This window comes from Toxorhynchites rutilus, chromosome 3, assembly GCF_029784135.1.
Source record: "Toxorhynchites rutilus septentrionalis strain SRP chromosome 3, ASM2978413v1, whole genome shotgun sequence".
Taxonomy (NCBI): domain Eukaryota; kingdom Metazoa; phylum Arthropoda; class Insecta; order Diptera; family Culicidae; genus Toxorhynchites; species Toxorhynchites rutilus.
The window spans coordinates 142,987,287-143,010,671 of NC_073746.1; the positions used below are offsets into that span (position 1 = coordinate 142,987,287).

The 23,385-nt window shown below is 39.8% G+C and overlaps 1 protein-coding gene across 7 annotated transcripts in view; it reads left to right on the forward strand.

Moving 5' to 3' along the window:
* The window catches only part of LOC129775257 (mucin-12), a 553,123-nt gene that overhangs the window by 15,584 nt on the left and 514,154 nt on the right, over positions 1–23,385 (forward strand). For 6 of the 7 annotated variants that reach the window (XM_055779765.1, XM_055779759.1, XM_055779768.1 and 3 more), the window contains one exon: positions 11,846–12,328. The exons of the other annotated variant lie outside the window; for it this stretch is intronic. The gene's annotated coding sequence lies outside the window, so the exon portion shown is untranslated. The remainder of the gene's footprint in view (positions 1–11,845; positions 12,329–23,385) is intronic. 7 annotated transcript variants of the gene reach the window in all.

Below are 23,385 nucleotides of genomic sequence, written 5' to 3' on the forward strand. Positions count from 1 at the left end.
GCGGTAAGCTCCAGAGATCACCAATTCGCAACCAGACAACCATAGCGAATCCTATAGGACACCAACAGCATCCACAACAAGGAGAGACTAGCCTGATACAAGTGCATAAAGCCAACACCACCACTTCTTTAGAAGGGCTGCAGGTCGGGAGGTCAAGCTTGATGGAGGTCAAGAAAAAAGTGAACGAGCTCTACGAGTTCATTAAGGACAAAAACAATGTCCATACTAAGATCAAACATTTAGTCACAAGCATCAAATCCGCCGTTACGGCTGCTGACCGCGAACAGAAGGAGATGATCACGCGAGCAGAGGTTGTTGAAAAAGCACTCGCTGAAGCAAGGGAGAAGATGTCCGTCGAGATACAGGAGACGCCGAAGACGCCACGAAATCCACGATCGGACAAAAGGAAGAGGGATACCCCAGGGGATGAAGAAGACCTGAAGAAGGTTAAAAATGACAACCTGGAAAACAAAAAGGAAGGTGAAGGCAGTGGATGGCGAACTGTCGAAAAACAGACGGAGAAACGGAAGAAGAAAGAAGAAAAGAAGAAAGGTGTGCAGGAGACAAAAAAAAAAACCAGGCCCAGACGCGAGCGAAGTAAGGGAGATGCTCTGATCGTCGAGGTGAAGGAAGGAGTGACTTACGCATCACTCCTGCGGAAAGTGAGAGACGATCCGGAGTTGAAAGAACTGGGAGAGAATGTGGTGAAAACCAGGCGCACCCAGAAAGGAGAGATGCTCTTCGAGCTCAAGAGGGATCCGGCGGTCAAAAGTTCAGCCTTCAAGGAACTGGTTGCGAAGTCGCTCGGTGAGGAGGCGAAGGTGAGGGCTCTATCCCAGGAATCAGTGGTCGAATGCAGAAATCTCGACGAAATCACGACAGACGAGGAGTTAAGGCGCGAGTTAATAGAACAGTGTAAGCTGGACAATACACCAATGACGATCCGTATGAGGAAGGCGTATGGTGGCACGCAGACGGCGTCGATACGGCTCTCAACAGTCGCAGCCAATAAGATGGTAGAAACGACCAAAATAAAAGTTGGCTGGTCGGTTTGCTCGCTGAAGATGGTGCCCCGGGTGGCCAAGCGGATGGAGAGATGCTTCCAGTGCATGGGCTTTGGACATCAGGCAAGAAGCTGCACAGGCCCCGACAGGTCTGAACTGTGCAGGAGATGCGGTGAGAAAGGGCATGTTGCGAGAGACTGCACGAAGCAACCGAAATGCTTGCTCTGCAAACCAGAGAACGGCAGCGACCATGCGACAGGAAGCTTCAAGTGTCCCTCGTATAAGAAGGCGTTAGCAGAATCGCAGTAACGGAGATAATTCAGATCAATCTGAACCATTGCAACACAGCTCAGCAACTGTTGTGGCAGTCGACAACAGAGACAAAATGCGACGTTGCAATCATAGCGGAGCCGTACCGAGTACCCCGTGATAATGGCAGCTGGGCGACGGATAGCTTAGGGATTGCTGCAATACAGGTGATGGGCAGATATCCTATCCAGGAAGTGGTTGGAGGTTCACATGAAGGTTTCGTAATCGCCAAAATTAATGGAATCTTCATGTGTAGTTGCTACGCACCCCCGAGATGGACAACTGAGCAATTCCACCAGATGCTAGACGCAATGACCGAGGAACTAATCGGCAGAACACCGATCGTCATTGGAGGCGACTTCAACGCGTGGGCGGTGGAGTGGGGAAGTAGATGCACCAACATCAGAGGGTACAGTCTACTGGAAGCTCTAGCAAAGCTGGAAGTAACGTTACTAAACGAAGGTACCACTAGCACTTTCCGGAAAGATGGGCGCGAATCCATCATAGACGTTACTTTTTGCAGTCCGTCGCTGTTGGCGAGTACGGAGTGGAAAGTGTGCGAGTCGTATACGCACAGTGATCACCAGGCGATCCGGTACAGAATCGGTCAACGAAACCACGTGCTAGTTCGGAGGACAACAAGCGGTGAGCGGAAGTGGAAGACGAATGCTTTCGACAATGACCTTTTCGTCGAAGCACTTCGTCTAGCTGGCGGAGCTTCAGATTGGAACGCAGAAAAGTTGACAGATCTACTGGTGAGAGCATGCGACACTACCATGCCGAGGAAAGTTGTACCAAAAAATGGAAGACGCCCAGCTTACTGGTGGAACGACTCTCTTCGCAACCTTCGCGCTAGCTGTCTTCAAGCCAGAAGACGCGTTCAGAGAGCACGAAATAGCGCTGATAGAGAGGAACGAAATACGGTGTACCGAGCAGCTAGAGCCGCCTTGAAACGGGGAATTACACTGAGCAAAGCGAACTGTTTCAAGGAGCTGTGCCGAGATGCAGATGCCAACCCATGGGGCAACGCGTATCGAGTCGTGATGGCGAAGATCAGAGGACCTGTGACGCCCGTCGAATCGTGTCCCGTGAAGCTGAAGGTCATTGTGGAGGGTTTATTTCCGATGCATGATCCTACGATATGGCCACCGACACCGTACGCCGAAATAGCTACCGAACGTTCTCAAGTTTCCAGTGAAGAACTGGTAGCAGTGGCGAAGAGACTGCAGGTAAACAAAGCGCCCGGCCCCGACGGAATCCCCAACGCGGCCTTGAAAACGGCGATTCAGGCGTTCCCGGACATTTTCAGGATAGTGCTACAGAAATGCTTGGATGATGGTCACTTTCCTAAGAAATGGAAGATCCAAAAGTTAGTGTTGCTGCCAAAACCAGGAAAGCCCCCGGGGGTACCAACATCCTATAGGCCTATATGCCTGCTGGATACTCTTGGGAAACTCTTGGAAAGGATTATCCTCAACAGACTGACGAAATGTACGGAGAGTGACCATGGTCTGTCAAAGATGCAGTTTGGATTCCGGAAAGGTAGGTCCACCGTTGATGCTATCCGGACAGTGGTTGAAAAGGCAGAGAAGGCGTCACAGCAAAAGCGGAGGGGCGACCGACATTGTGCTATAGTAACGATCGACGTGAGGAATGCTTTCAACAGCGCTAGCTGGGAAGCCATTGCTGAGTCCCTACACCGTATGAAGGTTCCTGGGTACCTGTGCAGAATTCTAGGAAGCTACTTCCAGAACCGCGTCCTAGTCTACGAGACGAGCACGGGGCAGACAACGTTGAATATAACGGCCGGAGTACCACAAGGCTCTATCCTGGGCCCAACGCTCTGGAACGTAATGTATAACGGAGTACTGAATCTGAAGCTTCCCAAAGGCGTGGAGATCGTGGGCTTCGCGGATGATATCGCTCTCACAGTGGCAGGCGAGACACTCGAAGAGGTGAAGATGCTTGCAATCGAGTCCATCGTCTCAGTAGAGAACTGGATGCAAGCAGCGAAACTGCAGATTGCTCATAATAAAACGGAAGTATTGTTGGTGAGTAACTGCAAAGCCGTGCAGCGAGCGGAAATCACAGTCGGGGAACACGTGATAACTTCTAAGCGTAGGTTGAAATACTTGGGAGTTATGATCGACGACCGGCTGAATTTCAACAACCACGTCGACTACGTCTGCGAGAAAGCAGAGAAGTCCATTAGCGCGATAGCGAGAATAATGCCGAATAACGCAGGACCTTGCAGTAGCAAAAGGCGTCTCCTGGCTGCTGTATCCTCGTCCATACTGCGGTACGGAGCACCAGCCTGGTCTGCGGCTCTCGAAACCCACCGGAATCGTAGTAAACTGGACCGTACGTTTCGGCTCATGGCGATGAGAGTTGCGAGCGCGTATAGGACGATCTCGTTGGAGGCAGTCTGCGTTATCGCCGGCATGATCCCTATTGGCATCACTCTGGCGGAAGACAGAGAGTGCTACAGACGAAAGGAAATCAGGGGTATCCGGAAAACAGCGAGAGTAGAATCACTCTTGAAGTGGCAGCAGGAATGGGACACGGCGGAGAAAGGCAGGTGGACGTATGGGCTCATACCGGTACTATCGACCTGGCTGAACAGGAAGCACGGGGAGGTGAATTTTCATCTGACACAGTTCCTGTCTGGACATGGCTGCTTCAGGCAATATTTGCACCGGTTCGGGCACGCAACGTCGCCACTCTGTCCGGAGTGTGAAGATGTGGAGGAAACACCAGAACACGTGGTATTTGTGTGTCCCAGGTTCACCGCAAGACGCGAGGGGCTGCCTGCCCTTCATGCCGGGAACATAGTAGAGAAAATGTGTCGCGACGAGGGCACCTGGAACGCTGTGAACAGTGTAATCATACACATCATGTCCGAGCTACAGCGGAAGTGGAGGGCCGACCAGCGTAGTAATAACCCCTGACCATAGAAGAGGAACAAATGCGAGGGCTGTTGCAAAGTGTAGTACCCCACGAGAGTCGTTGTGACGGAGTGCGCGTTATGTTGGAGGGCACTGCCTAATCGGCGCTCCGTTGGGAAGAGAAATCCTGCGAGGGTGGCTGTGACGGGGCGCGCATCAAGTTGGAGGGCGCTTCCTAATCGGTTCACGTCTCGACAGGTGAGAAACCCCGCGAGGGTGACTGTGACGGGTTGCGCGTCAAGCTGGAGGGCAATTCCTAATCGGTACACGTCTCGACGGATAAGCGGAATCTGGAGAGCAGGGTCAAGAAAATGCTGGCAATGCCTGTTGGTGGATTGAGAGAGGAACATTGCGAGGGTCGTTTCGGCGGAGCGAGAGCCTAGGAGAGCATCATCAAATCGGTGGGTACCCCCACGAGAGTTGCTGTGACGGAGTGCGCGTTATGTTGGAGGGCACTGCCTAATCGGCGCTCCGTTGGGAAGAGAAATCCTGCGAGGGTGGCTGTGACGGGGCGCGCGTCAAGATGGAGGGCGCTTCCTAATCGGTTCACGTCTCGACAGGTGAGAAACCCCGCGAGGGTGACTGTGACGGGTTGCGCGTCAAGTTGGAGGGCAATTCCTAATCGGTACACGTCTCGACGGGTAAAAGGAAGCCTGTGCTGCGGATGTGCGTGGCGGAGTACAACGGAAACGTAAATGAGATGTATAGAGAAAAAGGGAAGGATCAACGCTAGTTAGCGTTGAAAACTCGTGAAGTGCATGAGCACAGCCGCCCCCTGAAGTAGTCGCCTAGATGTGGTCCCGGGGGGAATGAGGCTACGAGTAGAGGGCTTGGTTTTTGTGGGTGCGATCCCCACTCGACGTCTGGGTTATCCCTTCCCAGATAAGGCTGGAAGAGCGTTCCTCACCTCTATAAAAAAAAAAAAAAAAAAAAAAAAAAAGAACTACGTGCTTACAACGACACCTCGCGGAAATACCGCAGGACTTTTTTGACAGCCTAGTATTTTGCACCATCCATTAACATTTCCGAGCTGCCGCCACGATGATTGATCAAATATCTTGATCTCAAAATAGCGCTCATTGTATCGTTGCTGTACCGGTTTCGTAGCTTATTTTTATTGTTTATTGTTACAAACAAGACATCGGACTGCCGAAATGCGAGCGAACCGTCAATCCTTTTTAGACATCCAATTTTTGTCCACTAACCCTGCACATGCTTGTTTCCTGAAACTGTACCGTATGAGTACGGAATTAATTCTCCACATTTTGTACATTCCCATTGTAGAATCCTGTAGAATTCTAACACGTCAATGCTTGTCAAATTGGAAATGTTTCTGGGATTTAACATTGCCGCAGCCTTGAGCGTCGGATCATCGAAATCGAATCTTTTTCTCATTTGCTGCGACAACTGCGACAAATATCCTTTGAAATGATCTGCCTTTCGCTGTCCATTGTTCTGGCAATTTCTTCTGCTGCTATTCCAACCTAAAAATTCTTGTCGCTTTTCAAATGTACCTCAATATTCAAATGTAAGAAATGGAAAGTGGAGAAAATCTGTACCAATCTGTACTTTTTGACGAAAATCTGTACTCTGTACCGTACAGAATCTGTACCAGAAATAACGAAAAAATCTGAACCATTCCAGATAAATTTGAACGTGTGGCAACACTACCATACTGTTGCGGGGGTTTCGGAGGTTCTTTTCGGCACGCGTGTTTACAGTTGAATATAGCGAGCTCAAAGCTGTATTTATTCAAGAAAGCGTTAATTAATTACAGTTTAATATTACAAAGTATTACCTACATTTGAACTTCTCATTTTTATGTTCAAAAGCACGACAGGCTGATTCAATTAATTTACTATTTATAATAATGAAACTCTATTCCATATTTGTGGTTAGCAAAGAATGTGTGGTACGAGTGAAAACAAACTTCAGAATGACAGTGATGACAGCTAGCTGTCAACTATTGTCAGTTTTTTGGGAAGAAATATCAATAACTTTGAGTAAAGTTGAGATATTGACAAGTTCTGCTTCGAAAAATGTTTGTATTAGTAAGCTCTAAAAGTCTTTCGAAGACAATTTGTATGTAAAATTTGAAATAGAAAAGTTAGAGCAAAATAAACAGTTTTTCTCATGGTGACCCTAACGTAACTTAGAAAATCGGCTATATCGGTTATTTCAAGAGACAGAGAAAAACTTTGTTCCACAAAGATGTCTCAAATAATCTCTTTGTTCTACAAAGATGTCTACAACATTATCGAACTATGTTTACCTCTATCTATAAAGATAAGAAAGTTAGATTTGAAATGAAATGAAATAATCGACAATTTTGGTCACCCTATTTTTGACAACAAAAAAACGAGCGTTTTATCATGAGTAACATCTTTGTCTAAGACAGTTTTTGTCTAGAGAATAACTGTCAACCTCTAAATGCTAATTTCCACTTAAATACATCTCCTGGACCATTGTGCAGTGGGGTCAAAATCGTCATTTTTGAAGATTTTGCTTGAATTTTCGCCAGGAATTGTTTATATCAATATTGCAGAGAAATTAAGACAGATAGAAGTTGGGTGTCAAAGAACAAATTGTAGAGCGGTTAGACAGCTTAAATTTAATTTATAGAAAAAAATTAAATTCAATGTGAATTTTTAGGATAAAATTAATAATGACCCATTAAAAATTACTAACTTTGAAATGTATAACTTTCAAAATGTTATTTAAATCCACTTATTTAGATGTTTCACAACTATATCCTGTACTAAATTTTCTCATCTTTCTAATGGAATCAATAGAATGGTCTTCTGTAGCGTACTTTTTTATGTAGCGCCAGTTTGAGGCAAGAGAGTCAGAAACAAACAAATAGTTCTATAACTCAGTCATTGGTGAAATTCGAAGGATTTTTTCATCAAATATGATCCTCTATCACCTCCTGAAAGAATTCGGATTTTTTATGTGAGAAAGGTATTTTATGACGTCAAAGGGATGAATCAAAAATTAAATCCTTTTTATGTTCAAAAAACGAAAAATATATGTATAAAAAACGATTAATTTTTTTTTATACTCGATTATATACAGGATTCGATTATATACGGTAAAAATAAATCCATAATTGTATATAATCGAGTCCGCCCTGTATTGTATTTTCTTCAAACATGAAATGAACATTTCACATTTCTATTCGAACGTCAAAGGCATTTCAGTTTGATTCTCAGAATAAAGGTCATAAAAACATGAAAGCCCAGAAAAATGTATTTTTAGGACATTCATCTTGAACCATTATGGAATTATTTGATTAAATAAATTAATTGAAAATTAATATTGAAAATTCAAAAACTGATATTCATCCAGAACTCCGCTGAAAATCCAGTTGAATCCAATCGTATCATACGTCTGGTATTTAGTCGAAATTTTGGTAGTAGTCCCAGTTCTAGAAAAGAACGCTTCAGCTGGACCTCATATCACCATCCCATCTCGTCACAATTTTCACTGTCAGCCTAGTGAATCTGATGGTGTAAATATACTTGTGACCACTTGTTTTGTAATGACCGAACATACAAAACTGGTTCTTCTAAACATACGACCACTAATTTGACAACCTTGAAAGAAATGCAATGTTTATGAAATTGGTTCTTGGTGAGAATCAATGTTTACTGAAAAACAAATTTACAATTTTCTTTCTACGATCAAAAAGATCGGGAAGATAGCGAAGAAAAAAATCGATTTTCGCGATTTTTTAAATAGAAGAATAGATCCGAAAAATCGGAAATCGGAAAGGAAAAGATCGATCTTCTAAATATCGATCCAAGATCACCCAATCCTATCCACTATCACTAATTTGACATCCTCGAAAGCTATGTTTATGAAATTTGTCAAGTGATGAGATTAAAATCAATGTACACTGGAAAAAACTCTAAGATCGAAAAAAATCGAAGGAAAAAGATCGATCTTCATGATTTTTCCGATTACAATGAATCGATCCTAAAGATCGGAAATCGAAATGGAAAAGAATCGATCCAAGATCGCCCAATCCTTATTCGGTGACGAAAAATTTCAATTTTTTCAATTTGGATGGTCATGATGCTCAAGATAGCTCAAGATGATGAAAACTCAAGATAGCTTTCACATCATTCGAACTGAATAGCAAGGATTACAAGGATGTTCTCGAATCCTCTCTTCTACCATTTTTGCGTAGATATCGTGGCAAAAAAATCACATTTTAGCAAAACAATGCTACTATTCATACCAGAGAGGAAACTGAGCAACTGACCAAAAACTTATTTTCTTGGACTGGCCGGGTCGCTCACCATACTTGAATCCTGTTGAACATTCCAGAAGGGATCCTTGTACGCAGAATCTACACTGAGGGAAAGCGGCGGTACACAATGATTGATGAGCTCAAGGCCGCAATATCGGAGACATGGAAAAACATCGAGAAATCCGTTCTGCAGAATTGGATAAATAGTATACCAACACGAATTTTCCAGGTTTTGACGTAGGATTACGTCTTTCGGGAACATATTGGGGTACAAATTGAAAATCGAAAATCGAGTACATCGTGAAAATTGTCCAATTTCAAACGCTTATTACTCAGTCATTTAATAATGGATTGATGAAATTTTTGCGTCAATCGATTTCGGCATTCCATAACAATTTTTTATATTGAAGAAAATAATATATGTCATGAAACTAACCATCGAACAATTGAAAAATCTCAGCCCCTATCCTAACGGAAATACCCTCTTTTGATTGGTCGAAATTGACGACACAAGCGGCGGGTCCCTAACAGAGACATCAAAAATCAAGCTGCCTGGGGAAAATCGGCATTGCAAATACATGAGAGTAGGGGGAACTTTTGTTCCTACCGAAATGTGTTTCCAAACAGAGACATCGAAACCAAGCTGCCTGGGAGAAATCGGCGTTGCAAATATATGCAAGTCGGGGGCATTTTTATATTGCAAGTAAGGTGAGTGATACGATTAATTCTAGCAAATAAAAATTAAATTTGGAACTTTAATGTTTGTTAAATTTCATATCAATGACCGATCATGTATTGTGAAAAATTTAGTACATGTGTTATTGTAAAATTGTATATGGTAGCAGTTGTGTTAAATATGACTTGATATATGAAACGATTTATTTCAATTTTCATAAATAAAAACTAAGGTGTGTTCCCGCTCGAGAACGGATCGTTTGGTTTAAGTTGTCTGTTTTGTTGTTTTCATTTTCACCCAAAGAAAGTTTATACGGCGAGAAAAATTGGAAAAGTAAAGAAATATTAGAAAAAAGTTATTTCCCATATGCTCTATAAATAGCGTTAGGTGTTGTAAGTCCATTGAAAATTCGCATTGGGTTGAATAAACACTCAGAAAGTAAAAATTATAAAAGAAAATTACCTTTTCCATTTCAAATATGTTTTCTCTATATTAAAGAAACCTGTTTTTACTGATGAGAAAAAATGATAATTGTGTTCGGTATTGGTAGTTATCTTATATTACATTGGTGAGTTTTTTTTTTCTTTATTTCATCCATACATATCACAGGAGGTATCTCGTCTAAGATCGATGAGAGCGATTTTCATCATATCTCGTTCCACTTCAGTATCTTTTATCTGATACGCACCAGCAAACGACTATTTACCATCCTTCTGTCATCATCACTCGGTAAACACTGGTGGAGTGAACAAACAACACCCAACAACCAAACAAAATGGCCCTTTTCAGGGCCACCAAATCATTATCAAAGAATTTAACGATGTAATTCTTCAAACATATCCAAAATCAACAGATAGCCTAACGGAATCCTACGGCAACTATGCGGTCGTGTCTCGGACACAACCCTCCAGTGACTTTTTAACCGAAATGACAAGGTTGCCGATTATTGACAGGTAAATCAAACGATCGTTTTGAATTTTTCATTGATAATACTTATGAATTTTGAATGGTCTAATAGAAACTGGACAGCTGAAATCATTAAATTGAATTACTCCGCATTGGACGTAAGCCCAATAAATAAACAAACGACTCTTTTGAACAAAATTGACGTTAAATATACTTTACTCTAAGCATTCAACAATGTATGAAAATATCTCGTTGAAATTATAACTGTTTGTGGTACAACGAAATATATTCAGGGTGGTCTTATAGAAGTTGGACGGAGAGTAGCTTACTTAAGGTTGAACTATGATTATAGACAACTTTTCTTATTCATGTTTTGGTCATTACTCGAACCGTTTTAGTCACTAATGTCATTTTTTCTAACTATCCGAGAATATAAAATTGTGTTCAGGGAAGTTGATGGTCATTAAAGATACAAAAGCCAGATCATTCGTTTAGAAAAAAAATAAGTTTATACTTCAATGCTCTAAGATGATCAGGAATTTTACGAACTTCTTCATAGAAACATGGAAATTAACGGAGGATCTGCAAAAACTCGGGAAGCTAACATTTTGCTGAAGATCTCGAAGGGTGATTCAATTTGAGAAGGATCTTACAATTCTCGATTACCAATAGGTTCATGATTGCGTTTCGATTTATGAAGCGAAAAGGTAGTTGCAAAACGTTATCTGCATTGATGAAACACCTATCAGGACTCTAAGACTCATGCTTATCTAAAAAAAAAAATCTCTTTATTACCCTTCATAATTTGGTTTGAGGGGCTTAGAATGAAAGGAGTGTAAGTGATTCGATCGATTTCTCTACATCGACTCTCTCTTTTGGTCATAACTTAGCTGCAAATACATTCCGTACTGTATTTGGCAATGTGGAAGATAGGTCAGAACCTCATCTATCGGACTCTATAGCAAACTTAAATTGGAACGTTTTTGCAGTTGAGTTATTAACTAAAGAAAAAGTTGATGAAAAGAAATCGATCAAGTCACTTATACCCCTTGCATTCTAAGCCCCTCATATGTTTTTGTCGAACTGTGGTTTTCCATCATTTAGGATGACATTTTTTTCAAATGCCAGATTAAATGTACTGGTCCACAGTATTCGCACCCTACCATCGAACCGTGTCCGTGTAATTTAAAACGATTGAAGGTGAACCTAAGCGTCACTCTTTTGGTTTATATCACTCCACTGCAGAAAAACCCCCGGTGCTGTTTTGCGGTACTAGAGCAGCGGCTCAGAGACTGCAACTGATTGCGTGTTGGGATAGGTCTTGTTCAACTTTTACGTTGTTCTAGCCAGTTGGTGCAGCAACTCGAAATGCAAAATTGAATGGAATGCACGACCACCGACGGCACGTTCCCCCTCTTAGATAGGAGAACAAAAAAATCGGTTCTCGTGATGATTTATACTTATTAAACCACATGTGTGCACACAGTCGGCGTCAAATGATGCGTCTTCGATACTGGCAGGAGGAGAAACAAATATTACGAACCTTCATCGGACTTCTGTGTTTATCAATTATTTATAAGCCTTTGTGAACTTTCATTGGCAAACACTATATATTATTTTCCGCCGCTGGTTTAAGTGTTTGCTGACTAATGGATGAAGCCGACCGATTTAAATTAAACATCTTGTTTACGATCCCGCTTAATGCCTGAAACACTAATCTAATCATTGCGTTTTATCCGTCTCGTTTCAGACCTCTTGGAGGAAAATATACAAAATTGTGTAACTGTGTCGTTCACAATAAAAAAAAACTTTTACGGGAATCATTAGTTTTTTCTTAGAATCGAAAACTCCGAGTATCTGATAAAGAGCAGGTACCTAGTGCAACTGAATATTGCCAAATTGTCGTGAAACCTCATACATCGAAGATTTATTCGCTATAATAGTGGTAGTGAACGTTAGCGATCTGAGAGTAATAGCAGTAATACATACAAGTAGTAATATTGATAGAACAACTTATTACATGTCCTAGAGTGATTGCTTTCGAGGAGTCGAGAAATGATTCAAAGTGATTCAGGCGAAAGAAAAGTGCTGTTCGTCTGAGCCAGGTGCTTATTGTTAGGTGTGTAAATAGTGAAATTTGTTTGTGTTATTTGTGTGAAACAAAAGTCTCGAAACGTTGTGAAAAGTTTTACGCTGGAGCTTCCGGACGAGAAAGTTACGCTCTTCGTAGAAGGTATGTACAAAATGTTTTTTTTCTCGATCACCTAATTAAATTGAGTATATAAATAAGAATATATCACACACAACACTCATTTTCATCGCTGATTTATGATTGATGCATGTTGACGTTTTCCTAAAGAGACGTACAATCTTTAGCTGATAGAAACAGCATAAAATCTCCTTCTACTTGGGTTTTCCGTTGTTTCGCAGAGGGGACATTTTTCAAGCCACAGTCGAGAACAACTAATTTTGTTTTTGTTTTGCTTACCCTAGCAGTATCCGATCTTATATAATTCCGTCTAGTCGTCTCACCGTGTCCTATACACGTATACGCGATTCAATTTCTACTCCAGGAGGGCTTGATGAAGTCGTCTCATTTTTCTGTCGGATTAAAATTACTCTGATGAAGCGTAAAATTGTTTCTGCAACTTTTCGGAGCTTTACTGTTTCGTGTGATGCTTGGTTGGGATGGGTATTACCATCATCAGCACCACTAGCACCACCCAAGCCGGACCGACTGGACCGGACTCAATCTCTCGATCTGGACGATTCGAATTAGTTTCTATGTACAAATTTCAATTAGTTCGGTTTGTGGTTCGACGAGGTTTCGGTACAACTTTGCTGGTGTAAGTTACCGTCGTAGAATGATTAACGAACGAAATGGTCCATAGTTTTCAAATAGTTTGAACAAACATCGCTAATTAAAATACGAGAGACATGTCACTTGTATTACAGTGTTTTTTTGTATTTCTTTCACAAATGTTCCAATAATATGACGATTCCATAAAAAGGATTTCGGTTCGGAAAATTTCTGGATCCGTATTGAGTATGTATATTCTTTATAACGTTTTCAGTATTATTGGATTTTTGGAAATTGTTTTTGTACACGTATTTGTTTTTGTTTTTATATATAAAAAAAGAATTCAATTTTTTATTCGTCCCCTTGAAGTGAGAAAACGCTTTTTTCAAATAAAGAAATCAATGTTCAATATCAAAAAATTAGAGCGATAATGGAACGGAATCGCAAATATCATCTTTTTTTACTCCCGCCCGTTGGAATAGGTCGCAAACGGGTGGAGCTCAAGTTGCAATATTTTCATTCGCCACAGTGTCCGTAGAGCAACACGCACTGTGCTTGCATTTCGAGTGAGCGGTTCTCGTGCGACTGATTCGCAGTGGCATATAAATATTTTGCCTCGCCGCTACATAAGCTGCTCGTTCGTCTATGACCGTAAACAGGTAGGAAAGAGAAGCACAGAAATACACAGAGCAGTTGGGAAAATGGGGATACTCCAATTTTCGTCAATCTAAACCGTTCATAGACTGTGAATATAAATTTTTTAAATGTTCTTAACTCTTTAATTTTTGACAGATCGCAGATATGATTCCATCGATTGAAAATATTTTTACGCATCTATTTCTATGAAGAATATTGTCATGTCATGTATTATTTTTACGAAAATTTCACATTCTGATTGGTTCATTGGCATGAGCAATCTGTGTTCCCCCAGCTGTGATGTCAAAAATGAATAAGTAATGGCGACGAGTCACAATTCAACAGACAAGGGTAATAACGTCGTAATGTTTCTTTCTGTTTCGCTTCAGAAAGCGAGTAGTTAACACTAACATATGTATGTTGAGTGACTTCTTGTTAATTTTCTGTCGATGCCAATCGATCGCGCCCAAGATATCGATTAGTTAGGTTTTCTTATTCTATTCGTAAAAACTGAATTTCACGAAAAATTCCTTAAAGGGGTATTCTAGTGTAGAGGCACGAATTTCGGACTTTTTTCGAGCTCCGTAAAATTAAAACAAAGAATATTCTCACTATCCATTACATCATTATTTGTTCATCTACTTTTTAAAAATAAAACAAAAATTGAACGAAAAAATATTCATAACTAGAATAGTTAAGAGCTGATGAAGTGAGATGGTTCAAAAAAAAGTTGTGCCATGGTGTACACGATTGCATCCCTTCTGGTAATCTGAAACGAAAAAATCCAACAGATTCTGAATCAGTAAAGATGCCGCTACCGCATGTACCTCAGACAAGTCAAAGACATCTTTTTTGACGAAATGGCGCCTGTTTGAAAAACAAAATGCGGTTAAAAATGTTTTTTCTTACATTTCCCAATTTTTTGAAATATGATAAAATTTTAAAAATATCATTTTTTTAGAGGTTCATGCGATGGAGAAATGCATGCAAATTGTACTCATATAAATTCGACATGAATCGGTTCAGTAAAACTTGAGATATCGTGTACGCCAGTTTGAAAAAACTAGTTTCGAGAAAAACACGCTTGATGTTCATTGTTATGGCTGTACCAGGTTAGATACCGCATCACTAAAATGGCTCTAACTCGATAAATAATAGGATTTTCGATACGTCCTTTCTAAAGTATACTCTTGGATGCCTAAACTATAGAAATATGAAGGAAAAAAGAGATTATTTTCAAATTTCTAGACTAGAATACTGCCTTAAATACAATGCGCACAAAACTGCCGAATGGCTACCGAGAGAGCGATTTCTGTTTTCATTTATATTTTGTCATGCAACACCTCTACTGAAGTACGGGATAACCCAATAGACATGAAACTCTTCAAATATAGGGTGACTATCAATACGGCATCAATAGTCAATAGTTATACTACCAAACAAGTAAGTGAACAATTTGCCCTCAATGACAACTGTGCCCTCATCACCCCTAAATAAAAATGAATCGCCAAATGTGTTGCTAAGCGCAAAACTAGAGAGCGGATCGTTCGATTTGAGCTAGTTTTATTTTGTTGTGCTCGTCTCTGTTTTTAAATCAATTATACGGCGAGAAAAATCTGAAAATTTTGGAGGAAAATGGGATATTTCGGGGAATATAATCTCCATATGTTCTACAATGATAATTATTCTACAATGTTAAATAGTTATTCGCGTTAATTGAATTGATCCTCGTTCGAAAATGGTAATGGATTTTCAGACGGAAAAACGCACTCCTATATTTTCTCTTCTATATCAACAAAAATGATCGTCCGATTCGACCTGTCTTTATTTTTGTTGTGTTCGCCTCCGCCCATAAATCAATTTTATGGCGAGAAAAATCGTTTTTTTTTGTAAAATATTTATGAAAAGTAGAAAATTCAATTCTAATAATATGTGGATTAAGGGGGTAGTACATTATGATCACAAAAAAAGAGTTTTTCGTGATTTTTTTCAACGAAAATATAAATCACTATGATTAATCTGATATCACAGTTTTATTAGGTATGTATTATTGATTAAACAAAGAATGAATTGGTACAAATTGGACTGTCCCCTGAATAACTGCAACCGGTTTGTTGAATCCTTGCAGCCAAAACCTCGTAAACTGATGGGAGCTCGGCAAGTTTTTCTAGTGGACCGATTTCAATCATTTTTTTTTATTTTCACGTGATCTTGGATATATTTCCTGTCATCGTACGTAGGATTTTTTCAAAATATTAATTTTTACGAAAACGCGAAAAACGAAAAATGCGTTTTTGCCTAAAAAATCGAGACAAAAACATTCACCAAAATATTATTTTTCAAAATATCGAAAGAATCCTACCTACATGGCAGGAAATTTAGTGGAGAATCTGAGAAAAACAATTTCATCAAAAACAGATAGGCCGTTCCGGAGGTAGAACTCCCACCAGCTTGCAAAACATGGTTCCAATAAAAACGCGTTTTAAATTTTAGATACACTTATTTCGTTCATTTTACATCGTATCCTCAGTCTGCAATCCCTGGACCATAAAACCAACGCTTAAAAAGTGATCTTCCTGTCATTTTTTTGTTGCCAAATTAGACTTGCGGGCTTCTCTAGTTGCTTATGACATCCACTACTCTGCGCGTTCGATTCGTTCCTTATCCAATTTTCCGCAGAAATTGTTGCACTCCGGTCCAATTTCAAGCTTAAGTTCATTCATTATCTCCAAAACGTCTTGTAGACCATCATTGAAGTTACAGGTTGCTATATTTGCTGCAATTTCCAAAACTTTTGACTTTTGGTTGCTTGCATCAATATTGCAAATCCACCGCTCTGTTCGCGATAGTAAACGATTCGAGTTGTTCGAATCTTTGATCGACAAAAGCACTTAGGAGCAATTCAAAAGTCATTCCTCACGCGCTCCTTAAGCAAAGACTTAGGTTCACTAATTCGCTTGTAATTTCGGAACGGAGCATCGGGTAAAACTGTGACAAAATCTACAGTAAAGTAGACAACCCATAGAACATAAGCCCTTTTTTCATTTTTTGACGTAGGATTACGTCTTACGGGTACATATTGGGGTACAAATTGAAAATCGAAAATCGAGTACATCGTGAAAATTGTCCAATTTCAAACGCTTATTGCTCAGTCATTTCATGATGGATTGATGAAATTTTCGCGTCAATCGATTTCGGCACTCCATCACAATTTCTTATATCGAAGAAAATAATATATGTCATGAAACTAACTATCGAACAATTGAACAATCCCAACCCCTATTCTAACGGAAATAACCACTTCTGATTGGTCGAAATCGACGACACATGCGGTGGGTCCCTAACAGAGACATCAAAACCATGCTGCCTGTGGGAAGCTTTCGTTCCTACCGAATTATTAGGGAATAACAGAGATTTCAAAACCAAGCTGCCTGGGGGAAATCGTCATTGCAAATACATTAAAGTAGGAGGAACTATTGTTCCTACCGATATGTGTTCCCTAACAGAGACATCTAAACCAAGGTGCCTGGGGGATTCGGCATTGCAAATATATGCAAGTCGGGGACATTTTTATATTGCAAGTAAGGTGAGCGATGCGATTAATTCTAGCAAATAAAATTTAAATTTGGAACTTTAATGTTCGTTACTTCGTGAAATTTCATATCAATGACCGATCGTGTATTGTGGAAAATTTAGCACAAGCGTAAGTGTAAAATTGTATATGGTATCATTTGGTTTAAAAATGACTTGATATATGAAACGATTTATTTAAATTTTCATAAATGAAAACCAAGGTGTGTTCCCGCTCGAGAACGGGTCGTTTAGTTCTTGCTGTCTGTTTTGTTGTGTTCATTTTCACCCAAGGAAAGTTTATACGGCGAGAAAAATTGAAAAAGTGAAGAAATATTAGAAAAAGTAATTTCCCATATACTCTATATATAGCATATTAGGTGTTGTTAGTCCAATTAAAATTCGCATTGGGTTGAATAAACACTCAGAAAGTGATAATTATGAAAGAAAATTACTTTTTCCATTTCAAATATGTTTTCTCTATATTAAAGTAATATGTTTTTACTGATGTGAAAAATTGATAATTGTGTTCGGTATTGGAAATTATCCTATATTACATTGTTTGTTTTTTATTTATTTATTTCATCCATGCATATCACATGCTTCCTGTCTTGGATCACAGAGGGCGGTTTTCATCATATCTCGTTCCACTTCAGTATCTTTTATCTGATACGCACCATCCAACGACTGTTCGCCATCCTTCTGTCATCATCACTCAGTAAACACTGGTGGAGTGAATAAACAATACCCAACAACCAAACAAAACGGCTCTTTTCAGGGCAAATCATTCTCAAAGAGTTTAATGATGTGATCCTCCAAACATATCCAAAACCAACAGATAGCCTAACGGAATCCTACGTCAACTATGCGATCGTGTCTCGGACACAACCCTCCTGTGACTTTTTTTTTCAAGTTTCCACAGTGTACTACCCCTTAACGCACTTTGAAAATATAAACGTTATGAACATGTTTTTTGTAAGTGAATCTTGAGTTGTGTCTAATAATTATTTTTAATAATGACGAGTTCTGGTACCATAGATGTTGATACTGTATATTCGTCATCGCGAATTGAGTGATTGATTGATTTTTGAACTATTCTTCAGATTACAAAGTTCTTTGGTTGGCTTTTAGTCTTTTAAAATTCCAATCGGAAGATCAATCAATGAACTGGCCTTATATTGAACCAACGAACATTGGCTTTGAACGAAAACGTAAATATTCGAAATTATTCATACTAAAAACTCAATTTTCGGCCAGACGAAGATTGTCGGGTTAGCTAGTTATCTGGTTTATGGTTTTATAACCACAAAAATTTCACCAGGACGCGATGAAAAAGAATATTTGCGACTTCAACATTCGATGACATCGGGAATGAACTGATATTTCTGGCGATGAAACGATGATTAGATCAAAACAAACGCAGTCAAATATTGATAAAAAGAAGTGAGTATCGGCGGTGGAGCTAAAAACTAATAAAAATTTACTTTCCGTATTCAACATGTTTTGCCGACATTTTGCATCCCTGGTTGGGATCACTGATATATAGTGAATCATTTAGTTCAACATTGTTTGTCTCTTCGTCGGCTTAACTGTGCAGACGGCAGAACAAAATAAAATCTAGGCGGTTATTCTATATCTAGAATAACACAGCAGCAAAATTTTGATCATGAATTTTTTCCTTGATAGTTTTTGTATTTGTCATAGATATAATCTAGTAATTCTCATACCTACAAACTTAGTGCCCATCTTCTCAGTTAATGTAACTCATTACATGTCAAGGATACGCTGAAGTTTGAAGTCATAACTGTGTCACATACATGCGCGGTTGGTGGTATAATACTTCGTCAAGTATCGTTCATTTTTATAACATCCAGGGTGGCTTTCCACTTTATTGCATCACTCTGAATATACTTTACTTTCTCCTTGTAAATTATGCATGCTTTCCTAGAACTATTCTTTTTTTATTGAATCTGTCACATTGGAACATTACAACTTCTGTGTGTTTAGCCTCATGTCATTTAACCTCAGTGTTTGATCCAGCTACAAAGGAGTGTGTTTTTATCAACACGACGCAGAACGAGAACAATTTTTCAATCACCACAAATCTAGTCCAATAAACGCAAAAGAAGAAACTATGTAGCGTCAAATGCGTTTCGGCGGAGCGTTTCATGCGCCATAGAGAGATTTGCCTCTGCCAGAAATACGACGCAATTACAGCTTCCACAAGTTACGGGCGTAATAATAATGTACATCATTATGTACACGTAAAGCGTGGTGAGTACATGCTTGTATACTCTGGTTACAGTCTATGGACTGCTGCTGGTGGTGCACCAGTCGGAGCGAGAGCGATGGAGAAAGAGAGCTGCATCATCACAAGTTTTGTGTGGATATGTGATCCTGACCCAATTTCGCATCGCTTCTGCTATCTTCTATGGCGGCTATGTGTACATATGCATATCGATTCGTTTCCAACGATGGAGACAATTAAGCATCCATTTCTCTTACACGTTCTTTGATGCATAAGAATAGAAAAAAAAGCCCACATTGCATAGAGCTCTCGGGTGCGGGGAGTGTGTGCACCTTGTTCGGCGCGCATACTTATGTTTTGAGGTTTACCTACTCGAATCTATGTGGGTTCTGTACGAGGGCTCAGGCTTCAAATTCTGCCATGGTTTTATGTATAGCAGTTTCATTCACTCGCGGTGGGTTTGAATCTTCAAAAAATGTCGTTGAGGTCTGCGTGTTTCTTATCTATGTGGTATGAGGCAGGCTATGTCTATGTGGAATTTATATTGGATGGCTAGATTTTTCATCTACATTAGGCCATCAAACTCAAAGGTTCCGATTTTGAGATTCTGTGAGGCAAGTTAGACATTCATTATCCCACAGCTGGATGACAATAAAGACATGTCTACAGCTCTAATAGAAACAAATCCATCGTTATTTCGTTATTTTCGTTATCGTTCGTTATCGTTATTTTTAATTTTTTGTGCAATTCGCGTTCGCCGATAATAGATGTACTATACATCTATTATCGGCGAACTATACATCTATTATACATACATCTATTATCGGCGAACGCGAATTGCACAAAAAATTAAAAATAACGATCCCCGAAGAAAGCAATAAAGAACCGAAAATGAGGCTTTTTTGTTATAAAAAAAGATATTTCTGCATGAAAACTACGTTATACCAATACTGAAATTATTGGAATACTCATCTGTAAGGTCGTGTACACTATGTGAAAGTCATGACTTGCAAAATAGCAAAATAGCAAGAGCCTATCACTCAGTGACCAACTTCGGGAAGGCCTATATAACTATTATGTTATATAGGCTCATGAGTATTATGGAACTCGCTTCCGCAAATAATCGGAGGGAAATATCTCAGATGTAGAGGCGAATTCCTGGTCGTCTTCAGGTTGCTTATACCTTCCGCATTGACACAATCCCTTAACTACCTCAGTGAATCCTGATTATTACCTCTTCTCACCAGGGCCTTACAATTTCACTTCAATTGATACATCGTTACTCGATAATTCGCCTATTGCCTTTCATTTTCATGCAAACTCATGCAGGCTGAAAATAGTGCTACTCTTCACGCTCAATAAAAAGAATATCACTTCATTTTCGTACAGTCTCGTTTCATTTCACGTTCATTTCTTTCATTATTCATACTGAAGCGAAATTATCAAATCATCAAATGAAAGGATCTTATATCGAATGAAAGCGTCTCTTTTCGAGTGAAAATTTCGTTGGAGCTCGAACCGTATTCACTAATGAAAATGACGATGTGAAAGAATGTGCAGTATGACAGCAGGTGTAATCTGTTGTTGGCATAGCTGGTAAGATTCATATGCCATTATAATCCATTTTATGGAAAAAAAAACGGTCCGGGAAAGTTAAGTTTGGAAAAAAGAAATCGAATGAAACTTTCAGTTAAAAGCATTGATCCTTCTTTCACATATGGAACTGAAAGTGACATATAGCCCATTCAAATGATAATGAATGGAGCAGTTTCAATCGTCAACTGAAAGCGTCTGCTTTCAAATTCAAAGGATATGACTGCAGAACGAAAACGAAATTGAAGAATAGATGTTTCAGTATGCGTAGTGAATACACACAATCGAAATTGAAATTGGCTGAAGAGAAAGGAAGAAGTAATGAAGTCAATGTAATCTTTTAGAAATCTTTTAGTAATTTAGAAATTGCCAAGCTCTGTTCCTCACTAACAAATAGCCATTCTATGATTATCGCAGGGGAACGTTTTCTGGCTGCGAATGTTATACTAACATTCCATTTTCGACAGTTTTAAGTCAGCAGTAGGAACTAGTGCGACATCTCCTTGCCCTAGATTCTATAGGAAGTCCTTCACGAAGTCAGTAAATTGGCTTTTGAACTGACGGAAAAACGGACGGAAGCATTCGTTCTATAAACCAACTCAGATGACTAATATGGCTGAAATAACCCAACTTAGATAGACCTGAAAAAATGAGAAAAGCTAAAAGGCCCTTCTAGCCTTCTAGGTGATTTTAGTCATGCCTTCTTGTTCGGTCATTTTGAAGGCCTATTTGAAGTCCTCAACTTATTGAGTACATCGACGTGAATTACAAAATAAAACATTCCAGTCCATCTGTCTATCCTTCCCTTCAAGTGTCCGTCTTTCCCGACTCATTCTTTTTTTTTTGACGTAGGACTACGTCTTACATTAAGGGTGCCAAATCAGAAAACAGGCCACGTTTTTATGAAATAAAGTTAACGTTAATAACTATTTTTGCTGCGAAGGGATTTTGTCGATTCGCATACCAATCGAATCGGAAATTTTCTAAGATATGTTTGATATGCTATACATAACAATCCCATAGTCTGTATATAGTTTAAGTTTATGAAAATTGGAAGCATTCCCATCTCTCCATACATTTGTTCTGTCCATTTGTGTGCTTTCACGAACATAGCTGTCAATAACGGGCAACTTATGTAGCCGCTAGAATAGAAACATCGAAGGGGGTAGTGAAAAGAGAATCCATTAAACTGTGTTACAGGTTTGTACATCACTAAAATTTAAAATAAAATTGTAATTTATCAATCATACATATGTGTCCATCTCCCTATCCTGTCGGTTTTTTTTCCGAACTTCCCCGCCCATATACATTATACATTTCCTCAATTAGTCATTTGAAACACAATATAGATTAAAAATAGTTTTACGAGAAAAAAAAATATTTCCCTTTTCCACTTTTGATCAGTATTCATTGTCATAGGGTGGTTTAAATATTATAGAATAACATGTAGAAGGTGTTCTCATTAACAGAAATCTGAAATTCAAAATGTAACTATACAAATCAACCACCTGTCCATATTACCCCCACTGTCCGTATTACCCGCGGTTCCCCTACTTTCAATTTTCTTACTGATTTCCGAGAACTTTTTGATTGAAGTGTCAGCAGCTATTTTATTATTTCAATTATTATTATTTAAGCTCAAAAAATCTAGCTTAGCGAAAGACTGAATCTCTGATATTTCTATGGTAATGTTCATGACACGGTTTTACGCCTTCGTTAACGTCAGTTAACAAATTAGGAGAAAACTCATAAAATATTCCCTGTTACGAACCCACCGTGAGAGCTGGTGACGGTGAATTATTTCGCTTGGTCTCTGGTCTGTCTCTCTACGTGTTTGGGTGGAGTACTTCGTAAATGCGCGCTCGGCAAGGCGAAGGAATCAGACGTAAAAAGGGTGGTTTGTTTTGCACCTGTCCCCGTCACTGCGCACCACCACTCACTCTACTGCCTGGTTGGTTGGTTGGTTGGTTGGTTGGCTGTGTGGCAACACGAGCGGAACTGTACTTGGTGGAGGTCGGTCGGATGGATGTTGGCGCTAGTAGTAGTAGCAGTAGTAGTGGTGGGTACTACGTTGTTTTTGACTCCATCTACGGCTCTCCACGCAAATTCGCCAAACGCTGGCAAGAGACGCTGGTCCCGCGCAGAACTTCTTGTTTTGACTAGGTCGCGTTCGTGCTGCTGCATTGGTGTGCGTGTGGAATGTGTTCGCCCAGACGCCCAGTTTGCTCGGTCTGTACATATCCGCAAAAAGGGCTCTGTGGTGGTGGTGATATATTTACGTCAGGGAGCTCACTCCGTCCGTTCGTAATATGTAGTCCAGACAAACATTTCATTTCATTTTTTCTCTTGCCAGCCACCATCACACATCCGCAGTCGAAAAGATAGTGAGAGAGACATGATGATGAGATTTGGAATTCTCTCCCGCCCAGCGGAACAGGAAAAC